The 21,611-nt window shown below is 37.1% G+C and overlaps 1 pseudogene; it reads left to right on the forward strand.

Moving 5' to 3' along the window:
• Window positions 1–7,646: 7,646 nt before the first annotated feature.
• On the forward strand, window positions 7,647–9,958 carry LOC143553916 (pentatricopeptide repeat-containing protein At5g19020, mitochondrial pseudogene; annotated as a pseudogene).
• Window positions 9,959–21,611: the final 11,653 nt, after the last annotated feature.

Below are 21,611 nucleotides of genomic sequence, written 5' to 3' on the forward strand. Positions count from 1 at the left end.
TAACTGTTTAACAATTACACGTTTCAATTAACTATCACTACCCATATCGTGTTTTTAGTTTAATTATAACCCTCAATGAACGGGGGTCCAGGGGGCAGCGCCCCTGGCATCGGGGTTCTAGGGGTGGCTGCCCCTAGCAGGGTCCAAGGGGCAGAGCCCCTGGCTGGGGTCGAGCTGGGTATAAATTTTGAGGGCTTCTTTGTAATTAATCCATTATATTATAAGTCCAGGGATTTTCTTTGTAATAAAGAGTTTATTTCCATTAACTGTCTTAACATGTTTTTCATTAGAATTCCAATTTATTGGTTTATTTGCTAACTCATAAAGTTCGAGAGCTTCTTTGTAATTAATCCATTTTATTCCAATTCCAGGGACCTTTTTGTCATTCTTTCAAACTCAATTCGTTATCCAGTCGTTAATGAATGAGGTTCATTCGTTACTTCTTAGCTTATAACGAATTGACCCTCATAACGAATTAGTCTTTATAACGAACTGGTCTTTATAGCGAACTGGCCTTTATAGCGAACTGGCCTTTATAACGAACTGACCTTTTATAACGATTTGACCCTTATAACGAATTGAGGGCTCATTCGTCATTTCCCCGTAACGAATTACTTAACGAATGGCTTAATGAACTGCTGCTAATTCGTTATTTATTCTTAACGAATGGGCATAACGAATTGCTTGCTAATTCGATTCTTCCGTTAACGAATTAGGGTTAGGTCAGAGAATGTCAGAAACATTCTCTGACATTCCTTCCTCGTACGCCGCCTTTCCGGCGCCGTCATCGCCGGAAAACCGGGATCTCACTGGAAAAACGAGATCTCACTCGTTTTTCACTGTTTTCACCATTTTTCGTCCCGTTCGATCCAGATCTGAGCTAGGGTGACCCCTAAGCTCATCTTTTGATTGGTTTATACCCGATTTCATCCGGACCTCGTGACTTTAACGGTTTAGGGTATCGGTTCGTCGTTTCGCGACTAGATCTAGCGGTTTATGATCCATATGATATCATAACGTTATTACCTCAGATCGATGCTCGGTTTTCCTTCTTGGTTTCGGTTAGGGAAAGAGAGAAATATGAGAGAGAACTTAAATGTGTGTTTTGGGTGGTGTATGGAATGAGTGGAAATGGATGGATTAATGAGTAATTATGGTATTTATACCATAGGTCATGGGCTTAAGCCCATGGTCTTTCTTCCTTATTTATTAACCCAATTCCATTACCCATTTTTACTTAACTCAACACAAGCCCATCTCATAACATTTAATATTATTGTTCTATTAACCGAAACTGAAAACGAGATGTTACAATATGATTAAGGATTTAAATATATCATAATGATTCGTTGCTGTTTAACTATATTAATGGTAAAAAATAAAAAACAAATTAGTAAATTATTTTTGCACAGCTTATATCAATTACTTAATTATTAATTTGCTGATTAATTATATTATGTTGACTATTTTTATAAATTTCAACCATGTGATTAAGGATTTAAATATATCATAATTTATTATAATTTTAGATATACGGAAACTGATAATCAAATTTGGATATCAATTTTAATTATTTTGTATTTTTTAATACAATTTAACAACATTACATTCAAGTATTTCAAATTTTAAAAATCCCCTAATTAAAATCTCCTAAATTTCGTTCATAATTTAATCTAATTCAAAATCCCTAATTTTATGTTTTTAATTAATTACATTTCTTCTATATTCAACTCTCCAAAAATTCAATCATTTACTACTTATGTATAAATACTATGAGTTTGACACAAGAATTCTTACACTATCACAACATATTTAACAAAACGAATTTGTTTGTTTGTAAGGTTTATATTTTTTGTCGTGCTTATATAATTCATTTTGTTTTTCTAGTTTTTTTTTTTTTGTTAAAAGTGTTATTGTTCTGAAATTAATAATTTGTTTATTTTTAATTTGTCACCACTAGGAAGATGGAGCCGACAAACATCACAATGTTGAACCAATTGGATGTGCTAAACAGTGATTGTGTCCTCAAGGTGCGTATTTTGAAACTATGGCGTCTCAAGAACAATTCAAAGCCCGAAGTATATTGGCATATAGAAATGATTTTGCAAGACGAAATCGTATATTCAAAGCCCAGACCAAAGTTCCGTTTAGTTCAAATAATATATTGTTTAACATTTATTTAATTTTATCATTTTAGCTTATGGCTCCCAACTAGAATAACTAATGTCATGGATGGAGTATTTGCTGCAAAATGTCTTACTTTTTGTACAAGATTGGATGTATATTTTTTTTATTATTCATGTATTTATGTATTTTTCACAATTCATGTAATTTAATTGATTTTTATATAATCAATATTATAAATTAATTTATTTATGTTTATAAGAACCGAATTTTACCACTTTTTTTTGTTTTAATATTCTCCAATCTTAATAAACTTTGCATCTTTTACTTTTTACCAATTTTAATTATGTATAAATGTCAAGAATTACCGATTCGTCTAAATTCTTCCTGCCAAATTAAAAAATAAACTAATAAAATAAATAGAAAATAAAAACTTTCCATCTTTTATATTTGACCAATTTTTAATTAGGCATAAATGTCAAGATAAAAAAGAATTATCTAATGAAATTTATTGTTAAATAAGGTAATGAAGCTAAAGTCTTGACAATAATTTCATAATAATTAAAAAAATTAATATTATATTATTTAGTTAGTAAACTTCTAAAACAATGGAAAGTTTTTTATAATAATATTTACATTTATTTATTATTTTTTTTAAACCGAGATTGACCACTTTTACAACAATCTTTTGTAGTTTTTATTAGTCTTTAATGTCAACATATTTTCCATCTTTTAAATTTGACCAAATTTTTATTAGCATAAATGACAAATTTAATGTATACTGAAAATTTAAATAATTTACTTTCGATTAAACTCGAATGTTTATAAGTTTTGTATTAAATACACATTAATTTATTTGACCAATTTAATATGTTGTATATTACTTATTTCAAATTTATATTTAAAAAATCTTAGATATTCACTATAATTACTTATTTATGATAATTATTGATCATCTTTAGTTTTAATGATACATTCTAATCATTTATACATTTATTTATTTCTGCTTTTAACAACCGAATTTTGATCACTCTTTTGTAGTTTTTAATAGTCTTCAATCTCAATAAACTTTCCATCTTTTATATTTGAATAATTTTTAATTAGGCATAAATGTCAAGAATTACCGATTTGTCTAAGATTATTCCGGAAAAATTAAAAAGTAAACTAATAAACTAAATAGAAAATAAAACTTTTTTATTTTTTATAGTTGGCCAATTTTTAATTAGGCATAAATGTCAAGATTAATGTATAAAATTGAAAAAATAATTAACTAATGAAATTTATTATTAAACAAGGTAATGATGCTAAAGTGTTGACAATAATTTCATGATAATTAAAAAAAATTAATAGTATATTGTTTAGTTACTGAATTTACAAGAAAAATGAAAAATTTTATAATAATATTTACACTTATTTATTTCTGGGTTTACAAAACCGAAATTGAAGACTTTTGCAACAATCTTTTATAGTTTTTTAATAGTATTCAATGTCATCAAACTTTCCATCTTTAATATTTGACCAATTTATAATTAGTATAAATGAAAAATTTAATATATCCTGGAAATTTAAATACTTACTTTTGATTATACTAGAAAGTTAATATGTTTTGTATTAAATACACAGTAATTTATTTGACCAATTTAATATGTTGTTTATTACTTATTTCAAATTTATATTTAAAAAATATTAGATATTCACTATAATTGCTTATTTCTCCATTATTTTTTACTTATATGTGATTTACTCAATTTATATTGTTTCCATACTTAGCAACAAAATTCAAAAATTTAGTTGTGGTTCATATAAAAATCAGTTTTTTTGGTTTTTAAGTAAGATCATACAAATTATTTTTTCAAATTATAATTTGAACTATAACTTTCATAAACACATTATACTAAATAAAATCAAAAATACCAAAATTATTTTTGACTCATATATTGGTTCTAAAAGTCGGTATGCCAATAATGTTACTAAGGAATATGAATCAGAAGAACGGTTTGTGTAATGGAACTACTAAATATTTAAGAACCACTAAAAATTATATTATTCACCTTTTGTACGTATTAAAATATTAATACATTATTAATTTAGTAATGGTGGAAAATAAAATACGTCACTATATCGAATTGTTGCCACATCCGGACTGTTATTAGCAGCCATATGGATATGTAGTTAGGGTTGCCAAAATGTATTGTTATGCAAGTTTGTGTCATGATTTAGAACATGTTTGAGCTAATATGGGTTATTAGCATCTTGAGTTCAAGTCATAACAAGTTCAAGTCAATATTAGAGTGTATAAAAGTTATGGCTCTATGAATAGTTAAACAAGTCCTATAAGTCAATTGATGTTTGTAAGTGTTTAGTTATTAGCTATTAAAAAAACCATTTTATTCCTATTTATATTAATCTTTGACAACAACGAAATGCTATAACCTTGTATACAAGGAAGTATTTAGAGAGTTGTAAATACTAAATTTATGATACTTTTATTAAATAAATAATTAAATTGTACAGACTTTTGTTTGTGCTTATTTTAAATTACACTTCAATTAATTCTTCCTACATCTTGTCAAAGTGAAAGGTACTTAGACTATCAAAAAAACATGAGGCTCACAGTTGGATGCCAAATCTTACATGTTGAAGAGATAAAATAATTTGCGAATTAACTATTGGATATATGTGAAGGGAATGTTGGGAGGGGGGGGGTCCAAATGACGACGAATGAATGTACAAATTTCCGATGATCTTCTAATTAACAATTCTTTATATCCAATATATGATTTAATATACTTTGTCTATCCTTCGATTTTAGACAACTTCAATGAACTTACTTTCAAGAACGGACAATATTGTCGAATAAAATTATATGTGTTTATTAGACGATTTAAATATTTTCACTCGTAACGCCCACGGGTCAATAACCTAGTTATGAATATACCAACAATTCATCATATGTAAATACATAAGAATGTTCATTTTACCTACTTTTTGTTCTTTTTGAACAAAACTAAACAAACCACCGTTATTAAAATATTATTTTTGTCAAAAACACTTTTAGATTAAACAAGCTTAGCTAAACACTAACTGTAGTAAAGTCTCTTCACAATTTTTTTATATATTAAAGTCCCCACGTACACATGTTAAATTTAAACAAAATTGTAACATAACTTATAGAAACAATTATTTTTTCTCGTTTTGTTATACACTACTTAATTTTCTTTTTATCTTTAATCTTATATATTAGTTATGTATAAACATAAAGAATTAAGGGCGTGCTCGTTTCACAAAATTCGTGGGAATTCAAAGGAATTGGAATTAAAATCCCATGACATGACGTGTTCGTTTCGTTGAATTGGAATCTTTTCATTTTGGTGTGTTCGGTTCAAAGAATTGTAATTAAAATTGGAATTAGAATTCAATTCCTTTAAATAGAAGGATTTCAAATCCTTCCAAAATGTGGAGGAATTCAAGGATATTCATTGGAATCTTAGCTCGAGGTTGTTGTTTTTTTTTTAACGAGGACAACGAATAAAACATTTTAATTTTTTTTTTTTTTATTTTTAATTTATATTTTGAGTTATGAATTTTTTATTATTATTTTTGAATATTTTTTTGAGAGGGTTTTTATCTTAACAGAAAACCCATAAAAAAATTTAAAAAAATAATAAAAAAATCCATAAGGCAAAATATAAATAAAAAACAAAAAATCTAAAAATACTAAAATGTTTTTGCCGTTATTATTGTTAAAAAAACTTGATTTTCGTTTGTCAAACGAACACATTAAGAATGTATTTGGATTTCAATTCCCCTAAAAAATACAATACCTATTGGAGTGTTCAGATTTCAAATCTAATTCCTTCAAATTTCAAATCCTATGCAAATTTCAATTCCAATTTAATTTCATTCCGTGAAATGAACACGCCCTAAGTGTTCACATTGCTTGAACTCGTTTTGTTTTATGATGAGATATTTGAGTCTTCCTACTTTAGTCGTTTTTGTAATAAACTTACTAAACGTGCTTTATTATATTATAAGAATAAAACTTCTATGTTAATTCTATTTAAATACCCATTTAATATAAATTTAACCTTGTTTTTAGAATTATATATACAAGCATACCATAATAAAATAGAGAAAGGAAAAATTCTCAAAATAACACTTTTGAGGAGAGAGAAAGGGTAAAATAGCCCAAATTCCCTATATATTCCCAAAATAGCCCATTAAATTTGGGCTGGGTCGAAGAGATTTTTAAACCAATAGAAATTTAACAAGTGTAATGTATTCTGAAAATCCGATTAGTTATATGAAAATGTTGTGGGACCATTCCATATTTTCCATTAAATCTTCTTTTAATAAAACAGTCTTGCCTGACGATTTAATAATGTTTCCTACCAGATCCCTTCAAATTCCAATAAAACTTGAGAAATTGTGTTTTTAAATTCAATCTTTCAAGACGCATTTGTGGTGAATTTGTACCAAGGAGACGAGCTAGTAGTTTATTTCTTATTAGTTGAAATATAGTCCACACCTACGATATTAATTTTTAATCCGTCTACACCGACAAGAATTTATGTATCCGACATGATCATCCAATAAATATAACTTACAATATTGTTCATATACATGTGTTTCATCTTCATCTTCCTATTCCTCCTTCATCATTTAAATAAACCGGCTCATGCCACCATAAACCTTCATCTTCCATGGAATTTGATAATGTTGTTGTTTGTTATGGTGGTAATAGGAACCAATGAACCCGGGACCCATATCCATAACCTCCACATGATCTCCCCTCTTAAACTTCATGGTTATGATTCAAGAACAAGTGTTCGCTGTGTTCCCGAGCTTACTTAACGAAAGAAAGGAAAAGAAAACATTTCCTTTCCTTTCCTTTCCTTTCTTTTTTCTTTCCTTTCTTTTATTTTCCTTTCCTTTCCTACCAACCAATTCCTTCAAAATTGGAAAGAAAGATTTTACACTACAAATGTCTCCACTTTCCTTTCCTTTCTTCCCTTAAATGAAACTCGGAAACACACCTTTTATTCTTTTCTTCCTTAAGTGAAACTCGGGAACACAACACTTCCTTTCTTTCCATCCCTTTCCTTTCCTTTCCTCCTTAAGTTGAACTCAGGAACAGAGCCTACTGTGGAAGATGAGATTCTCTATATAACATAAAAAATGGACGGACCCATAAGAATTTTACTAAAATGTTGCCTCCTTAGTACAAATTTAACAAATATGTGTTTTGAAAGACAAAGTTGAATGACACATTTTTCTATGTGTTTAAAACTTGTAGGGGTCAGATAGGAAACCTTAATAAACCGTCTGATAAGACAGCTTTTATGAATAACATTTAGTGAATAAATATGGACGGGTCCCTCAATAATTTCAAAATTATGGACCCCTTAGTACAACATTTTCAAATAACTCGTCGAAAACATTTCTCTATCTAAATTTGTATTCACTTTGCCTTCTTCCATTCCTTCCTGCAACTCACACACCCACTGCACATCAGCAAGCAAATGAAACTCACCCTCAAACCTAAAGCCATTCCTTCCTTTTTAACCCCTCAAACCCTAACCCAATTAGAAAAACACCACTCAAATCAAGCCACCAGTTACGAACAAAGCCTCATAGACTCACTCAAATCCTCACATACCCACCAAACACCACTCCTCTACACCCAACACCTTCACTCCCACATCCTCAAAACCAACCATCACTCCAACACCTTCATCCGCAACACCATCATCAGTCTCTACACCAAATTCGGCGCCTTTCATGACGCCGAGTCAATGTTCCTACCCCCGTATCGAACCGACCGGGTTACTTGCAACATTATGCTATCTGGGTATGTCAAATTTGGTCGATTGGATCATGCCCGCCAACTGTTCGATCAAATGCCGGAGAAAAATAGCGTCTCCTATACGACTTTGATCGCGGGTTTGGCCCAGAACGGGTGTTGGGAGGAGGTCATTAGCGTTTTTAAGCGGATGGGGGTGTCGGGTTTGCCTCCGAATGAGGTTACGCTGGCGAGTGTGATCTCGTGTTATGCCCGTCTTTCGGGTGGGAAAAACGGGTTAATGGTGCACGCGTTGGTGGTTAAACACGGATTTCACGGGTTTATTCTAGTGGCGACAAATTTGGTTCATGTGTATTGTGCGTGTTCATGTTTGGATTATGCGAGGGTTTTGTTTGATGGTATGGTGGACCGGAATGTAGTTACGTGGAATGTCATGTTGAATGGGTACTCGAAGGCGAGGTCGGTTGGGTTTGCGCGGCAACTGTTTGATGAAATGCCTAAACGAGACGTGGTTTCGTGGGGTACGATTGTTGAGTGCGTTTTGCACGTTGAAGGTTTGAGGTCGGGCTTGATGTTGTACAAAGAGATGGCGAAGAGCCGGATTTATCCGAATGATGTTATGGTCGTGGATATAATCTCGAAATGTGGTCAGCTAACTGCGTTTTCGGAAGGTCAACAGTTTCATTGTGTAAGTGTAAAGTTAGGGTTTGACCGTTACGACTTTGTTCAATCGACAATTATTCATTTTTACTCGGTTTGCAACAAAATCGAGCTCGCAAAGATTCAGTTTGAAACCGGCTGCAAAAACCATCTACCATCTTGGAACGCTTTTATATCGGGCCTAGTAAGAAACGGGCTGATTGATTCGGCCCGAGAATTATTCGACAAAATCCCATATAAAGACGTTTTTTCATGGAGCTCAATGATATCTGGATACTCACAAACGGGCCAGCCCGATAAGGCCCTACAACTATTCCACGAAATGCTCGTTAACGGGATTAAATCGAACGAGGTAACAATGGTCAGCATGCTCTCATCGGTTGCTAGTTCGGGCTCATTAGACCTAGGAAAACGAGCCCACGAGTTTATAATCCATAACTCGATTCCAATAAACGATAACTTAAACGCAGCCATTATCGACATGTACGCGAAATGCGGGAGTATCGAAACCGCGTTACGCGTGTTTGACCAAGTCAAACGTGACGTTTTGACCGTGTCACCGTGGAACGCGATCATATGCGGTTTAGCGATGCATGGTCACGGGAACACGTCTCTCGAAATTTATTCCGAGTTGTTGGCACGTGGTATCGAGGTTAACTCGATAACGTTTATTGGAGTTTTAACCGCGTGTTGTCACGCGGGTTTGGTTGCAGAAGGTGAAAAACATTTTAAAAGTATGAGAAATGTGTATAATGTTGAACCTAATATTAAACATTATGGATGCATGGTGGATCTTTTGGGTCGGGCCGGGCGGTTAAAGGAAGCATGGGAGATGATAACGAGCATGCCGATGAAGGCGGATGTGGTGATATGGGGCACGTTGTTGGCGGCTGCTAGAAGCTATGGTGATGTTGAGATTGGAGAAAAGGCTGCTGAATGTTTGAGGAATGCTGAACCGTTACACGGGCCGGGTCGAATCTTGCTTTCGAATCTTTATGCGGACGTCGGGCGGTTGGATGATGCGGCGGGTGTGAGACGGGAGATGCAGACCCGGAAGCTGACCCGGGAGTTTGGTTATAGTGGTGTAATATGAAGCATTAATGTGATTTTTTATTTATTTGATTATAGTTTATAAAATCTGATCTTTGTAATAAAGCTAATGTTATGCAGAATGGTCCTTAACTTATCTTCCTTTCATGTTAGATTACTATCAAAGTAATATAACCTTTCATACCAATTACCTGACTCGTCTGTTTGACCCGTTAGAGAAAAAACATAATCCGAATCACCAACATACCTTGGTGGGTTATTGTGATGTCATCTGTGCTGCTAGGTGGTTGTTTGAATTAAGTATTTAATTAAGTTAAACCACTAGTCTTTTTTAGTTAAATAGCAAATTTGTGACAGTTTGTAATTATCAGCATTTCGACCATTAATCATGGCCTCGACCCACATGTGCTATTTACGGGTGTTTCTTATATACTTAAGCTTCGCAAGTCAAGCTCACGCTACTAAAAGTCCTCACTGAATCAAGCTCAAGCTTGCACAAAGGCTCGAGTCTCGAGCTTGAGCTTGACTCAGCATTGCTTTGCAGCCAGAGTTACAACCATAATGAAATTGCTCTCGAGTGAAAAAAAAAAGATATCTTATTTGCCACTTGTCCACATTCTATTGGTTTGTTAGATTTTTTTGATAAAGTTCTTTATCTTTATCAAAAAAACCTAACATTATCTAATTCAATATGAGTTTAAAAAAACATATCAAATTCATGAGACTTATAAATGTATTATAAGTATTGTACAATAATAATAGTATACTTCCATATCCACGTCAGACTCTCTACCTCTAATCTCTTTTACTTTCTTATTCTCTACCATAGTCTTTGTCTCCAACCTTTTATTTGAGCGCTAAAGATTACCCGAATGATCAATCTGCTAGCTATTGGACCATCTAAACTTGTCGTCCTGTCTAAAAACAAATCACTGACAAAGAGGGTTTGAAGAGGACATTTGTAAAGCATGGGTGGCTCAACGAAGGAATATCGGGATTTTTGCAATCTCTAGTTCGATCATTAGGGTTTTACCACAAGGGCATTTGAACAGGTAGGTTTCATATATGAACCTCAAGGCGTCCTAGTTTAAGCCGAGAAGCCAATATGGGCGTCAGATATTCATATTTTTCTCACAAGCTGACAAACCCCAACTCAATTTATAAAACATTCTTCTTGACACACACATACACTCACTCACTTTGAATTGATAGCCAATTTGCAATTAATGGCTTCGATCAACGGCAATTCATCTGTTTACACGATCAAATCCAACGATGGGTTTTGCTCATCATTAAACAACAAATCCCATTTCGCAATATTGAACAACAACAACAACAGCAGCAGTGCAGCTGGTGTCGAACAACAGCCAGTGAGATTAGTTTATTAGAAGAGAACTGTCTCCGTATCAGCCAATTATTGTTACAAGTTGTTAAACGGATACCCGTTGTGCACGAAATCGAAATAAAAACCAACGGTTCGGTTTTCTGTTTTCTGAAAATATTACGCCCAGTTTCAAGATATCATGGGTCAAATTTCTTTGGCCCGAAAATTACTAGCAAAACTGAAAAAACCGAAACCAAAACTTTGGTTTTAGCCCAAAACCTCACTAAGCACATCCTACATAGGTAGAAGATTCTTCTTGTTGTCTCGGTGGAGGGATATTTGGGCATTTTAGTAACCGTCTGTAAGGCCCCGTTACCGGTAGCCCTACTTTCGTGTTGGATTTACTCATAAACGCAGTTCTAAATATCAGAGTTAATTAAAACATTCGCGGAACATTCAAAACATTCAAACCATTACATTCCATAACCATAATTCTTGTCTTATCGAGCATTCATAGTCATTTAAAATAAAACATCATAGCAAAATCTTCAGATGCCAGCTTCGTCCAACTCTGCCATGTGTCCTCCTCAAGCTACCTGCCTCGTTCTACTCACCTGCGTGCATACTAAAAGTCAGCTACGCTGAGTGAGTTCTAGTTAATCACATAATCATACAATACCTTCTTACATTTCATATTTGACCTCTTAACTTTCTTTCATACACACATAAGTGCATATACTTTCATTCTTACCTTCATACTTTCTTTACATACATAATCATATGTTTTAAAGAGCCTTTCGCCCTATAACCTCACAGATATTATAAGGGTCTGGTCCCTAACATCACAGATATTATAAGGGTCTGGTCCCTAACATCACAGATATTATAAGGGTCTGGTCCCTAACATCACAGATATTATTAGGGTCTGGTCCCTAACATCACAGATATTATTAGGTTCTGGTCCCTAACATCACATATATTATTAGGGTCTAGTCCCTTTGTTTCATGCTACTGTACCATACCTGCTCTTACATAATTTCCTTGACAGTACGTGCAATCTCCGAAGAGCGTTCACGCACCATCAACATAACATACATACATTATGCATACGCCATATATTCATACATACATCATATCTTGCATCATACGTATCAATCATATCTTTAACTAGCACCTAACGGTACATGCAATATCCGAAGATCGTTCACGCACCGTCAAGCAATCATCATACATAAATCATACGAGGCATACACTTACCACTTAAGGTAAGTGTATTAACTATCACATCGAGTATGCACACAGCCCCGAAAACATAACAAGGAAGTGGGACTAGAAACTCACCTCAATGCGGTTGCGTTCACCGTTTACAGTTATTCCCTTCTTGAGCTGTGCACGACTAACTTTATAATAATTACAGTATTAAGTACCGCTATAGTCATCTTATTGCTACTTAATTAATCTTACACGTCTAAGCTGTTTTACTTCATTAAATCATTACCTGGTTAGTTAATCGTTACTCATTTACCTTTAAAGGTATCTTTCATAAATTGCCAAACTCCAAGGGCTGTTATGTAATTATATAATTCTTTTCTAAGTCCAGGGACCATTCTGTCTTTATATTAAACTCCTTGTTCGTTACTTTGCCCTTAACGAATTGGGTAAAGAATCACCCTCTGATTCGCTAAGCTCCCATAACGAACTAGCTAACGAATCACCCTCTGATTCGCTAAGCTCCCATAACGAACTAGCTAACGAATCACCCTCTGATTCACTAAGCTCCCATAACGAACTAGCTAACGAATCACCCTCTGATTCGCTAAGCTCCTATAACGAATTAGCTAACGAATCACCCTCTGATTCGCTAAGCTCCCATAACGAACTAGCTAAAGAATCACCCATAACGACTCACCAATAGTTCTTATCCAGACTTTGAATCAAGGGTCAAAGTCAAAATCGTCAAGAACAGCAAATAGTCAACAGATCTTAGATCTGCAATTAAACCTTCGTTTCTTAACCAAATATCACGATTTTGGTATCGACGGAATCATCTGACCAGCGCCTACAAACCCCAACCATCAAATCGGCCTAACATCGATGTTTAAGGGGTGCGATTTAGGCATATAGGTTACGGGTTTACTTAGGTTTACAATTAACCCATCAAATATTAACCAATTTCCATAAGATTTGTTGTTTTGGATTCGTTTATAACAAACTAACACAGATCTATGATTTCCTTAATCAAACCGAACCTATATGAACGATTTCTAAATATAAACGTACCTTAGACGAGTCGGTATTCGAACACGAGCTGGTCTTTGATGTTGTTTTGGTTTGTCACAACGATCTAGCACCAACAATCTTGGGTTTCGACTTTGGATCTTGGTTCGGGTTATAGGATGGTGTGTGTGTTTTCCAAGGTGTAGGCTATGGTGTAGAGAATGGATAAAAATGGAAAGGTTTAGGGTTTAAGGGGTATTTATACTCCCTTAAGCCCATAGACCTAAGGCCCATTCCATTCCTTATTTTCCATCTTCTAAAGTCCAAGCCCACCTTCTATTAGTTTATTTATTTAAACTGACACACGACACTTTATAAAATGAACGAAATTTATTTTATTATAATAATCGAAACTAGGATGTTACACTGTCAAAATTAGGAGGTGATAATCCAAGTCCCATACCCAATTAGAAAATTGTGTCTTGTACACCGGCTATCCGTTTCTAGACACCCATTTGGTTCATGGCTGTCCTTAAGAATCTTTAAAAAATTTGAGATTAAACAATTAAATTTTTAAATGGGCTTATTGTTTATGATTTGAATTGTGCAAACTTTATTGTTTTTTTAATAGAAATGGGCTTAAATGAATTGACTAATTGGGTTTAAACCTTAAGAATCCATAATTTCTTTTCAAAAAAAAAAATGAGTTAATGGCAATTTTCGTCCATGTGGTTTGCTACTTTCGCCACTTCAGTCCAAAGTTTGAAATTTTGTCAATTTAGTCCTCATAATTTTAAATATTAGCCAATTAGGTACCAATTGTCTTACGGCATCCAACTATGCCGTTAGTTTAAGGATATTTTTGTCTTTCTCCTTTTTGTTTTGAGTTAATGGTCATTTTAGTCCCTGTGGTTTGATACTTTTTCCACTTCGGTCCAAAGTTTGAAAATTTGTCAATTTAATGTTAAGTTTAATTCAGTTTTTTTTTTGTCTATAAATAACCCTGAAGAGCATAAACCAAGCCCAAAACCATCGAGCAACCTCCAATATACGCATTTACTCTGTTGACTACAGTAATCATACCCCCTCGTATTTAGTTTCTAGACATTTTCTTAACTCTCCCCCATGGTGGAATTCAATGGTAAAGTGGTCAAGGTAATTCCTTGAAACCGAATTGTACAGAAAAAACTAAAATTTGTTTCTTTGATTAATGTATAATAGTTGATTTCGACCCAGATGTTGATTTCAACCCAGATTTTCGTTACGATATGTTAATCTCTAAACCCTAACTATGATGCACTCATCAAAGAAACATTTTTCTAGTTTTTTCCGTACAATTCGGTTTCAGGGAATTGCTTTAAAGAAACAATTTTTAGTTTTTTCCGTACAATTCGGTTTCAGGGAATTTCTTTAAAGAAACATTTTTTTTGTTTTTTCTAGTACAATTCGGTTTCTGGGAATTGCTTTGACCACTTTACCATTGAATTCCACCATGCGGGAAAGTTTAGGAACCGTCTATAAACTAAATACGAGGGGAGGGTGTATGATTATTGTTGTCGACAGAGTAAACGCAGACCTGTTTTAGTTGATGCTCGATGGTTTTGGGCTTGGATTATGCTCTTCAAGGTTATAGACAAAAAAAACTGAATTAAATTGAACAATAAATTGACAAATTTTCAAACTTTGGACTGAAGTGTCAAAAGTATCAAACCACAGGGACGAAAATGACCATTAACTCAAAATAAAAAGGAGAAAGACAAAAATACCCTTAAACTAACGGCATAGTTGGATGCCGTTAGACGGATGTGACGTAATTGGCTAATATTTAAAACTATGAGGAATAAATTGACAAAATTTCAAACTTTGGACTGAAGTGGCGAAAGTAGAAAACCAGAGGGACGAAAATGACCATTAACTCAAAAAATATTTATAATTGTTTTTGTTAAATATTCAGGCCTCGCGAGGTGATCAGGCCGGGGAAGGTCGCCCCCCCCCTCAAAGCGTCCCTTGGGTATCGGGTATACCTGTGTATGCTCTTATGGTTAAAAGCTATACACTGGGATGTCCATTGCCTAACTCCTGATCTTAAACTTACCTCAAACCAGCTTATAATACAATGTATCCAACTATGCTCCCAACAATTCTATAATTGTAATAGTTTCAAGTTGTTAACCACTTCAACAGACTAATTATAATATTCTTATAACAAGGTTATATAATATAGAGGTAGGGTACTAAAAAGACCCGAATACCCTTAAGTACCACCCGCGGGTCATTGAGGAACTTCTCATATATCACCCGCGGGACATTCGGATCACCCGCATATCATGGAGAGGAAGAACATCCTCGTGCCACGTGCGGAATCATCCTGGCACCCTTATTAGTGTCATATGTTCGCATTGACACTAACATGGGCAGAAAGAGAATGGTTCTAAAAACTCCCTGATGGTCAAATCTCTAGATGGGATGATCTAATGAAGAAGTTTTCACAACAGTTCAGCCAACAGAAGAAGCATACGCGCGACCAATTAGAAATTCTGGATGTTATCCGCCGGGATAATGAGTCCATAGAAGATTTCATCACTAGGTTCAATGACGAAAGCTTGAACATTGGCGGGATAAGCAAAGACATGCTCCGCGGTGCTTTTTGCAAAAAACGTCAAGTGTGACGAATTGATCCGCACACTCACTGGCCGAGATGGAATGCCGAAGGAATGGGATGATCTTATGACTGCAGCAAAGTTATTTGCCAATACAGAAAAAACATTGGGGAACAACAGTTCAAGACAAAAATTCAAAGTTGAGTTTCAAACTCCATGACCCAATAAACAGGCAAATGGGCCAATCTGGTCAAGACTTCAGCCAAATACAGAGGCATCAAAGCCATTTGATGCAAGATCTCTCATCGGCAACAAGAACAAGGCAGGACCAGCAGGTCGAGGTCCTAACAAATGGACTTCTCTTTCAAAAACTCCCGCCGAGATTCTCACCACTGAGAATGTAAATTTTCGAAAGCCACAACCGCTCACAAGGAGATCATTCCTTGACAATAAAAAGCATTGTTCGTTCCATAATGACATTGGCCATATTACGAATGATTGAAATGATTTAAGAAGCGAAATTGAAGCGGCTGTGAAGTCCGGTAAGTTAAGCCACTTGGTGAAAGAAGGAAAGTTTGGGACTAGTAAAGCTCCCGCGCGGGACAACTATGGCCCATCTAAAAAATAAGTCAAGGACTTGAACGTCCATATGATCCAAGGCGGACGAAAGACGGGAGGAAAGAGAAGAGAATGTGACGAAGAGGAGTGGAAAAATGAACCGGTAATTTTTCCACGAATAAAGGGCGGACCCAATAACAAGAACCTCCTGATCATCACCACCCTCTTTGGTCATTACCATTCTCAATATGTGTTCTTTGACACTGGGAGTACATCGGATATCATGTACGAACAATGCTTTGAACAACTTGATGATGAGGACAAAGAAAGATTGAAACCTATTCATGCTCCCGTTTCGGGGTTTGGAGGGGAAATAATGCATCCGTGAGGGGTGATCTCTTTCCCAGTTACCCTAAGAGATGGAACTCACTCAAGGACCGAGGAAGTCGAATTCCTAGTTCTACCTGCAACGTCGAAACATGACATCATCCTCGGACGAGAAGCCATTGGTGACTTCAACGCTCATCCATCAACTGCCCACGGTGCGGTGGGAGTTCCAACTTCCACCGGTGTGGCAATAATCCATGTCAATCGACATTTCTTTGCAACTGAGAGTTCAAAGCCCAGCAAGATTCCAAAACAAGCTCAACGAACTGAACCTGAAAAGTGGGTTTTGAACAAGAAGTTTCCTGATCAAACTTTAACGATTGGACCCACTATCTCCGAGATAGTAAAGACTTTTCTGAAACAGTTGTTGTCAAAGAATATAGATGTCTTCGCATGGCAACCCGCGGACATGTCTGGTGTGCCGCGGAGCATTGCGGAACACAATTTAAGGGTAAACCCCATGTTTACACCGATTGTCCAAAAACAACGTAAGATGGGTCCAAAACAAACCAAAGCAATGAATGAGCAAGTTCAGGACCTCTTACGGGCTGGAATCATCCACCCAATTCAGTACCAAACCTGGGTCGCCAATCCGGTTATCGTCCCCAAAAGTAACGGGACGTGGCGGATGTCCATAGATTTCAAGGATCTTAACAAGGCGTGTCCCAAGGACTGCTATCCTTTGCCTGAAATAGACCTCAAAGTTGATGCTGTGGCACCATTCAAATTCAAATGTTTCCTGGACGCTTACAAAGGCTATCATCAGATCCGCATGGCTGCGGGCGATGAAGACAAAACAGCATTTCGCACCGATCAAGGCACTTTTTGCTACAAAATGATGCCTTTCGGATTAAAAAATGCGGGTGCCACATACCAACGGTTGATGAACATAGCGTTTAAAGGACAAATTGGTCAAAATTTAGAAGTTTATATGGACGATCTGGTGATCAAAAGTGTTGAGGGAGACCAGATGTTGAGGGATATCGAAGAAACATTCGAAACCTTGAGGAGCATCAACATGAAGTTGAATCCAGCTAAATGTTCGTTCGGGATGGAGGAAGGAAAATTCCTCGGAGTAATTGTCATGGGTGCGGGCTTCAAAGCTAATCCGGATAAAGTTAAAGCTGTAGCCCGCATGCCTTCTCCCTCCTCCCTCAAGGAAGTTGAAACACTCAATGGCCGATTGGTGGCTTTGAATCGTTTCTTGGCAAATCACGCAGCCAAGTCTTATCCTTTTGTAACAACATTAAGAAACTGCCTCAAGAAAGCACAATTCAGATGGACCACGAAAGCGGAAAAAGCTTTCTTGGAGGTCAAAAAATGTTTGATGGAACTGCCTACGTTGACAACACCTTATGCGGGAGAACCTCTGACGATGTACTTGTCAGCATCAGACATTGCTATCGGGGCTGTCCTTCTGACCGATAGAAAAAATGTTCAAACACCGAGCTATTATGTCAGCAGAACACTGTCAGACTAGGAGACGAGATATTCCATGTTGGAAAAACTTGTCCTAGCATTGGTCTATGTAGCACGACGCCTCTGTAGATACTTTCAAGGGCATCCCATAAACATTATAACGGGATATAAACTCAAAAACGTCCTCAGCAAGCCGGAATTATCGGAGCGATTGGCCAAATGGGCCATCGAGCTAGGTGAACTCGTGATTGAATACAAACTTAGGCCAGCAATCAAAGGGCAGGTGTTAGCGGACTTCGTAAGAAGGTGACATACTGACATGTTCAGTATTGTCAACCTCCTTATTCTTCAGAGGAGAATTATCCGCCAAAATAACCGGATCTTTAGCAGTGTTAGGAGGCGGTGATGGCGGACGAGAAGTTGAACCCTTCAAACCTGTAACACCTTCAGAAAGGTTATCCAGGTTCACTGAAAAACATTAACAATGGGTTAGAAACATTCTAATTCACAACAGTTAACAAATAAAAAGATTTTGCTTACCTAACGAAGGATCGTCTGCGTCAAGCTGGTCCAAACGCGCTTCCAAAGCAGAAGATTTTGCCTTCTTAGACATCTTCTTAGGGGCGGCTTTGGCAGGATTAACCTTGCGCTTGCTAGCCACCTTCGAAACGTCCGCATAAGCAACTGGACATTCACCTTCAGTAGTAACATCATCAAGTTGGGGATGGTTTTCCCCCACAGCAGCATCAACATCATCTTGACCCGCTGCCTGGCTAGTAGTGGCTCTCTGCCGGGTGAGACCTGCAGTTGAGTCCACAACGTTGTTAGCATCAGCTGAAAAACCTCCTCCGCAGAGTGACGACTCTTCATTGGATGAAAAGAGCACAATCACTCCGCTGGAAGTAATAGCAGTCACAGGTCGGGATTTTAGAATGCCCTCACCTTTCTGGATGCAATCTTTAACGTATGCCTCACCTTTGGCGTACATCGCTTTTGAAATTATGGGTTCCGAGCGAAACGCGGTGGGAAACACAAAATTAGGGCGGGTGCGCTCAAGAAAAGGCACATCCCTTTCATCAATTAAGCAGCGCACCATCATTCCCCTCTCATGATCTAACAAAGTACTGAAGGCGGAACCCTCACCTACACAAGTAATGATAACATTTAGAAATCTGAGGTATATTAAAACAAGGGAAAAAAGTATTCCCAAACTTACTCTTGTCAGTCTGCTCGTAGTAAGGTTCCAAAGATGGAAATGGCCATAGACGGCTCATCTTCGCACTCACCATTGCCCCCTCATGAATTGGGCGCATGGGAGTTGGAGTGGAAGTCAAGGCTTTAAACCAGGCAAGCCCCTTGTAGGAAGAGGCCGGAACCACTGGCATGGTCTCTTCCGTCTTCCGACGGGTCATCGAGAACGGAATAACCTCCTCCCGGATCCAGAAAAACTTAGGCTTCCAGCCATGAAGGCTGCGGATCCATTCCGTGCCTATAACGTTCTTCCCGGTGGAAGCAAAACTATACCATCCATCGCGGAAGGTCATTTTGTAGAATACGGCAAACATGCCGACAGATGGTTCGAAATTTCGAACTTGACAACAAAATTCGAAGTGTCGAATTCTTAACATCCCAAAGGGATGGACCTGGGAGATATGAATCCCATAGGTTGTCAAACCGACTGGACGAAGTTCATCACCGGAATTCGGAAGTTTCAAGTCGTAAAATGATCCACATACAAAGCTTTCTTCTTCGGTGGTGGACTGGTGGCAACAGAATCCTCTGCTGGACGTTCTGGCTCCCATTCCGGTGCCAGACCGTACACGTTAACGACATCGTCAAAATCTTTGTCTTTAAGATTTACAACGACGTCGTGAATAGTAGGAGTACCTTTCTTTTCTCCAACCATCTGATAAGAAGAAGAATGAGATCTCAGACTGCAGACTGCCAGATAATTGACACGTTAGGCGGGAGACTCAAGAAACTGTAGACAGACTGTCAAAGACGTCATACACGCCTTGTCAGTTGTCCCCAGAAATTTCTCTCCCCGCCACGTCATACAAGTTATCCGACTTTCAAAATTCAAAAATATCTTCTAAAGGTATTTTCTTTAAAACAGTTGGATATTCACAAAAGACAAAAAGCTCTTTCTCATTAATATTCAAAAGAAATATTACAAACATGGAAAGAAAAATTACAAGTCACACCTAAACCTATCCTAAGGATTTGAGGTCGTTTCGCCTTCCAGAGCCTTCGGCGATGTATCTTCCGAGGAATCATCTTCAGAGTCATCGCCTAAGTAACTCCTCAGCTGCTGTACGCCATCTTCGGCGGACGCAAACTCCGGAAGCATATTTTGCAAAGGAAAGATCAAGGCATCGCGCTCTTTCACATGAATAGCACGTTCTTGCTTAACGTCAAGGCCATGAAGCAGATGATCTTTAAATGTGCAGTTACTTTAAGCATAACTCATCCCCTCATGAAACCCCATTACGCGCCCAAGTGAAGAAGAGGCAGCCATCAGATTGGCAAAGCCATCAGTAAGCTCCTTACTTCCCTTGATATGGCGGACGACCTGTCAGGGTAAAAATACAAGTTTTTCAATATCAAAATTGGGAATAAAGTAATGAGCATTGAAGTTGGAAAAACTTACAGCATCAACTCCCCGGGTGAGGAACCACTGACGATCCTGCTCCGCGCGTTCAGCTCGCACCTGAAGCGTCTCAGATCCTGCGGCCATTTCTTCATGAGCTTGCAGGAGGAAGTCATAAGCAGTTTGAACCTCAAAGGCACTCTTGTCTTTAAGCTCAGTTTGCTCCCTATGCAGCTTCAATTCCGCCTCAAGCTCTTGGATTCGAGTGCCTTGATGGGTCACTTGATTTTCCAAGGCCGAGTTTACTTCCTGAGCCCGAGCCAAATCTTCCCTTTCCTTTTGAGCCTTGGCCCGGGCAGCCTCAAGAAGGGAATTTTGCTTTTCACAAGCTTCCTTCCATCGGCGAGCAGCCGCAGCATTGCGATCCTGCTCACTTTTGAGGGCGTTCTCCACGTCGGAATGCTTCCATTTAGCAGTATGGGCCGCAACGTGGTGCTCCTCAACCTCTTTCTTTGCAGCCTCAGCGGCTCGACGAGCTTCTCCCACCTTTCCGCCTAGAGTACGCCACTCACATAAAAACTCCTGGCTACCAGCTAAGGCATTAGCCAGATGATAAGCTACATTCTTATGAAGGTCGTGGCGGGAGAGGTCACATTGATATGCCATCCCAGCAGGTGGCGTACAATGCTTCATAAAACTCGTACAGACCCCGGGGTCAGTAAACCGGGATCCGGTAGTAATGTCCCATGGAGGGACAAACAAATCATGCCTATCACCAAAGTTCGCGTCCCCATAATAACGGGAACCTGAAGGTTCTAGGCGAACTGGGAAAGACGATGATTGTTGTGGAGGAGGACGAGGAGGAGACTCGTTAATCCC

The sequence above is a fragment of the Bidens hawaiensis genome, unplaced genomic scaffold (genome assembly GCF_021521415.1).
Source record: "Bidens hawaiensis isolate Kalapana, Puna unplaced genomic scaffold, B.hawaiensis_p1.1 tig00017448_1, whole genome shotgun sequence".
Lineage (NCBI taxonomy): Eukaryota > Viridiplantae > Streptophyta > Magnoliopsida > Asterales > Asteraceae > Bidens > Bidens hawaiensis.